We start from the raw sequence: 6892 nt of genomic DNA on the forward strand, positions 1-6892 counted from the left end.
CCCACCAAATATATTCCAAGACCAATGAATTTCTGATGCACGCATTTATGAACTTTTCTACATTTTTAATTTCATTGAATATAAGTAATGTAGGTTTTTAAAATTTCAAGTTGTCAACAAGGCTAACTGATTGAACCCACCAATTGTTTAAAGAAATGTTTTTACATGTCAGCACTCAGCTGATTTTATTAACTTGTTAGTATTATGCTCCCAATTGTATGTGTTAAAATCTAACTGTACAAGCAACTTGAGGCCTAAAATTATGCCTTTATCCAATCCTAATTTATTGTTCTTCCTTCATAAATTTTATTTGCAGCTTCTATGGTCTGAAAAAAGTGATAAATCAGAAAGAGGTGAGTTTTACATAGTTCAGATTGAGTTCCTTATTTTTGTTTGAAATTAATCCAATCCATTCCTCCTGGTGTCATCGTCATATGGCTAATAGTATGTCTCAAAGCAAGAGATCACTTGAGTCAAAGAGATCTTTTTCTTCTAAAGCAGAGGATGGCAGTTTCACATGCTCAGGTGATAAATCATCTACATAAATTATGTGGGGATTGATGTTTATAAAATATGTAGAGATCTGTAAGTGAAACAGTACTCTTCCATTTATCTCTTGTTTCAGATTGTCTTCCTAAGATAATCAGGAATATGATTCTAGCTGTTTCTGAAGAAGCATTTTGGAGGACCAATGTACCGTGTTTACATTACCATGGTTAAAATCCTAGTTGCTAGACTGCCTGCCATACCATAGTGCTCATTAAATATTTGTAAAATGGATGGTGGATTCAAACACACACCTTCACATTCTAAATAACAGTTTAATTATAAAACAACCACCAACAACATTTATTTTAGCACTGGAATGCTTACTAGAAATTTTGCTAATTTCACTCAATTGTTTAAATTCCTGGTATCCTTTAAAATTAAAAAAAAAAAAGCGAAGGAAAAAAGACGCTGATAATAATCTTTCTCTCCATACACACACACACACACACACACACCACACTTACAAGAGACCCTGCTTTAAGAAAATAATGTATTCTCAAATGTAGAAAACAGAACTGATACTTAACAGACCATTTGCAGAAGTGAGGCCATGTTATACACATATTTAAGAGAAATTGTTTTAATTTTAAGATTGCATAAATGTTTAGGACTCCAAAAAGTTGAGTTTAAATAAATTTGTCAACAATGGATAGAGAACTATGAATCCATTTAATCTATATTTGTGTTAAAAATGGTTTTAAAAAAGTGAATTTTGGTTTTGGGAGCTCTTGTCTCACTACCTAGAATCATCTCAAATGAGAGAATGCTTTTAAGAAAAAAAGTGCCTGAGTGTAAATTTGACTTCTGCCTTAAACTTTGTTTTAAATATGCTGTTTTCAGTATCTTTAAAGAAAACTTTCTAGATTACTTTCTTTCTCTAAATTTATGTTTCTTTAATAGGATCTAGAAGTCCTTGGCCAGCTTAGAGAATTGTAAAAACACTGTTTAATACGCTGCTTGGACATTTGCTCAGCTGAGTTTGGGTTCAAATTTAGTTTTATCCACTAAAATTGCCCATTCCTCTCTTGCCATTGGGCATTTTTTCAATCTTAACAAAACCAAGTCCATATTATAGGCCTGCTGGCCAACATTCCAGGTAAATGAATGGTTTTAAAGAAAAATGGTGCTATTTTTCAAAAGCCTGACATTTAAAAAATACAAGTCCAAAATTGAAACCTTCAATAATTTTTCCATGCCTATATGCTGCAAGAAGCAAATAGTTACACAAATGAATACATCTGGGATTATTTTCAAGTTGTTATTCCCCACCAGGGAAAATATTTAGAAATAAGGCTCAGTCTTTGTGCTGGAACTACAAAGAGGCCAGCCATCTTGATGCTTTTCCAGATCGTTTAATGATTTTCCTCATATTGTGTGGTGGCTTTACTGCCCTGTTTCTTATGCCTTCCCATTTGCTGTTGGTAACCATTTATGTTGGGTGTGTTCCAATTTCCAAATCTGTTTTGTGGCATTTATAGCTTGCAACTAATAAGGCCATTCAATATTTTAAAAATATAAATATTAAAAAATATATTTTGCCATGGAAATCTAGAGGAAATTATTCAAAATTTAAAAACAGCCTTATTAAAGAATGGCATACCCTACTCTTTAAACTGTTAAGTGAGTGTGATTGTACTTGAGAGATGGCAATTTGATTCTAGAGTCCAGGAGGTGCATGATTAGGCATGTATGTGTATATGCGTGCATGCTATATATATGTAGACTTACACATTATATATATGTAAACATATATAAAATGCAGTACGTGTGTATATGTTTGTATACATGCACAGGTGAAATTATGTATATGATTAAATAATTTGCACAAAAGGAATGGTAATCCATATATCTTATTTTGCAACCTTTGACTTTTGTAACATAAAACCTCCAAAAAGTTTTCCTCTTGTTGCCCAGGAAAATAATTTGAGGCATCCCTCCTTATGAACATCACCTGAGTTATTGCTGTGATATGTGTAAATAGACAATGTTTAAGCTCGTGGATATTGAACAGAAATTACATCATATTGATAGGTATTCACATATATTAGATTAACTTTGATTTGCTTTATGGCAAAGACACAATGCTTAATTTCACCAGTCAAGTTACCATTCATGTTAATGATGTATTTATATAGACATCCAAACTAAAAAGAGGGGTTTTTAAATTATCATTTGTAATACAGTTTAATTTTTGTGATTTTAAGAGTAATAAATGCTCATTAGAATTCATCAATATGACAGCAGAAATTCAGGGAACCCCTTTAATGTTACCCTTGAAATATAACAAAGGTTTATATATACGTAAATAGATTAGTATATACTATTGCTGATTTTTTATTATACACTAACAAGGCAGAGACCAATGGTTCTCGTTTTTACACAGATAATGTTACTATTATCAATGTACAGAAATTATCAAATTTTAAGTCAGGTCCTCCAATTTCTTACTTTTGCTTAATAATTCATGGGCCACTTCTGCTAATACACAGAAATATGCTTCAATACTTTAAATATTGCTGTGTATCCTTTTAATAAATAAACTTACTGTAATTTGTTTAACCAATTCTTTACTGGTCAAATATTTAGATTATTTCTAAAATTTTGAATATTAGAAACAATTATTTAATGAACATTCTCTCAAACAGTTTTGTTCACTTGGGCATATATAGCTATTGTGTAATTTTTGAATATATCATGATTGGCTCAATGTGTATGAACATTACTCAATTCATGGATACTACCAAATGCTTTCCAAAAAATTGTAACAACTTACACTGTCATAAAATTGTCGGAGGATACCTGTCTTTTTTACTGTTATACAAACATAGGTATTAAAGCAACCCCTCTCATTTTTCTTCTTTTCTTTTTAAAATAATGCAAATAGTACATATTCATACAAAAAACTTCTAGCAACCCAGAACTATGTAAAATAAGATTACAAGGCCATTTTCACCATCCTTCTCTTTGCTCCCCCATGCCCCACACTCACACACTGGTCTCACTCTCCTCTCCACTATGCATGCTATGGATTTCCAAGCATTTCTGTTTGAGCATGTTTCCTTAATATAAATACTACTAATTAGTCATGAATACAATCTGATTCTATATTTTATTCTTCAACATTGTTTTCTTCACTTGAAAATGTATCATGTATATCTTCATGTTACTTTTAATGTCTGTGTATTATGTAGTACATATGTTAATTTATTTAGTTCTTTCCTTATTGAACAATGTTTAGGTTACTTTTAGGTTTTATAACTATTTTATTCTTCTCTACCAACAGTATAAAATCACTACCTATTATACAATTGGTACATATGAAGTACATATAGAAATCTTTGCCACCTGTGTATTTGCAAAGAATATTTAGAATTGGAAATAGGGGGTCAAAATATGCACAATTGAAGTTTTGATAAATTCTGCCAAGTTTTCTAATTATTTGAAAACTTTATTGTTTGTACTCATAATATTGTTATATTGTTGAAATAAATAAATAAATGTTTTTAGGTCATCAAAAGTTTTTGACTCTAAAATGCCACGTCAGAAAATTTGCTAAATTTTTTTTGTGTTGTTCTTTGCTTACTTTATGACTCATGTAACATTTTTTCTCTATTGTAATTGTTGACCATTTGGCTATCATATTTTTTCTTTCAAATTTTTTAAGTCTTTAAAATTTTGTTTTGCTTGTATAATTTATATTTTAAAATTGTTTTTTTCTTTGTGGTTTTTGGATTTTTGTAACGTGCTTAAAAAAGCTTCTTTACCTCAAAGATGAAAGATATTTACAAATGATTTTTTATAGTATGTTTGTTGTTTTTTACATGCATAACACTTTGAAGTCAATTTGAGATTTATTTTGGTGCAAGTAGGTGTTCAGATTTATTTTCCAAGTTTATTTTATTTTTTTCTAATTGCAAGCCAGTTGGCCCACTGTCATTTGATGAATGATCTAGACTACTTAAAAATGTCAACTTTCATGTATATGAATTTCCCATGTGTGCTTGCATCTATTTTTAGATTCTCTATTGTATGCTATTGATATGTTTCTTTCTGCATCATACCAAATGTTTCCAATCACTTTAACTTTGTAGTAAAATTTAATGTTATATAAGATTTGTCACACTCATTGCTTTTATTTCAAATATTTTCTTAGCTTTACTCATGTTTAAAATCAGAGACAAATGTCTGCTTTCATTAGGAATACACTGAGTTTTCACATTAACTTAGGAATAACTGATGTTTTGAAATCTTGTAAAAAATGTAATATTACTATTTGAGATACAATATGTATCTCCATTCATGATCTCTGAATTGTTCTTCAGTAGAGTTTTTATAATCATATCCATATGGGTATTAGCTATTTTATAAAAAGTGTACTTATAAGTATATTGTATTTTTACCAATTTTATAGATGAAAAATATAGAAAAATATTTTATATTTAGTTACTGTTGGTAGAGAAGAATATTTTGCTAGTGGCTACTGTATTGAAATGAGCTATAATTTTTAATAATCTGTATAGTAATTATACTTTGCTATAGATATGATTATACAATCTATAAATAATTAGGTTCTGTTTCATCCTTTCTTTGTTGGTTTTCTATGCATTTACTGATTTGTTGACGTCTTATGGAAAAATAAAATAATAGTGATAACTGATACCCTTATGCTAATTCTAACTTTAGTACTCTTTAAAATTAAACTTTTACTCTAAAGTATATTCTTACTGGTTTGTGATAGGAGAGTTATTTTGACTTGTTAAAGATCTCTGACATATTTCTGATTTAGTAATGGGTATTGAATCTTATTAGATGATTATCCATTTATATTAAGGTGCATGTGCCATTTTTATTATATATTAATGCAGTGAATCTTATTGATAAGTTTCCCAATACCAAATATCCTTACTCTTTATGAAAGAAATTCTTAAGTTATCTAAATATATTGTTGGATTTTATATGCATTTTAATATATCACAAATTAGATAATAATATTTTTTAGTATATGTTATTTTATTAGCTTGGATAAACCAAGTCATACTGGAATTTAATTTCCTTTTTGTATGATATAGGCTTCGTTTATGCTTTTAGATAGTCACATGACATGTGATTTTTGCTATGGTTCCTAAGGGTTTCTACAATTTGTACTTAGGCTCCTTGTAAGCTAGTTCTTTTCTTTTTTTTTTTTTAACTTTAAGTTCTGGGATACATGTGTAAAACGTGCAGATCTGTTACATAGTTACATATGTGCCAGGGTGGTTTGCTGCACCTGTCTACTCGCCATCTAGGTTTGAAGCCCCGCATGAATTAGCTATTTGTCCTGATGTGACCTTGTTCTTGAATAAACTTTTTAACTTCTTTCATAGATATTGTCTCATTCAATTCTTTATATCTTTAATCAATTTGGTAAGTTATACGTTTCATAAAATAATCAATTGATCCATGGTTTCAAAATCATTTTTATGTTACACTGAATTTTCTGTTAGAATTTTAAATATTTCTTCTATTTATAAATATTTTTATTCCTTCTCAATATGTGTTCTTATTTTTCTTGATATTTCTAGTTAATATTCAATCCATTTTATTATGCCCCCACAAAAGAACCAGAGTTTTTTTGTGTGTTCCATTGTTTTTCTTATTTCTGAATAATTAACTCGGCTTTTGTTTTATTAAATTGTCACTTCATTTTTCCTTAGGTTTTATTTCAAAGGTCCATTCAAATTTATTCTCATATCCTGCAAACAAAGCCAAATTTAGGTGGATATATTGTTGCTCGGCTAAAAGACTGTTTCTCCCCTGAAACAGAAATATAGAGGCATTAGTTCTATTGCCTGCAAGAGAAAATTTCAATAGATTTGTTCTTGGAAAACAATTTTCTATTGCCATGCAAATAGAAAAGGCTTAGAAAGGGTAACATTTAATAACCTAATAATCTTTATTTAAATAACATTTATTTGCAGCAATTATTGCTAAACTGAAAATACTTATTTTATAGAACAAATTTTCTATAATGAATATAAAGTGACTAGATATATAAAAGCACATATATTTTTTATCCTATACAACTTTTCTGAATTTATCAATTCTAATAGTTTATTTTAAGTGGAATCTTTAGGTTTAGATCTTTTTAGATCTTTTAGATCTAAGACCATATAGTCAGCAAATGAGGATAATTTGACTTCTTTCATTCCAATTGGGTGCTCTATTTCTTCCTCTTGTTGAAGTGCTTTAGCTAGCAATTCTAGTACTGTGTTAATTACAGTAGTGAAAGTCATCATCTTCTTCCAGATTTTAGGGAAAAGTCTTTCAGTTTTTTCTCACCCAGTATATTAGGTGTGGGTCTGTC

This window comes from Colobus angolensis, unplaced genomic scaffold (genome assembly GCF_000951035.1).
Source record: "Colobus angolensis palliatus isolate OR3802 unplaced genomic scaffold, Cang.pa_1.0 Scaffold104, whole genome shotgun sequence".
In the NCBI taxonomy this organism is placed as follows: Eukaryota; Metazoa; Chordata; class Mammalia; order Primates; family Cercopithecidae; genus Colobus; species Colobus angolensis.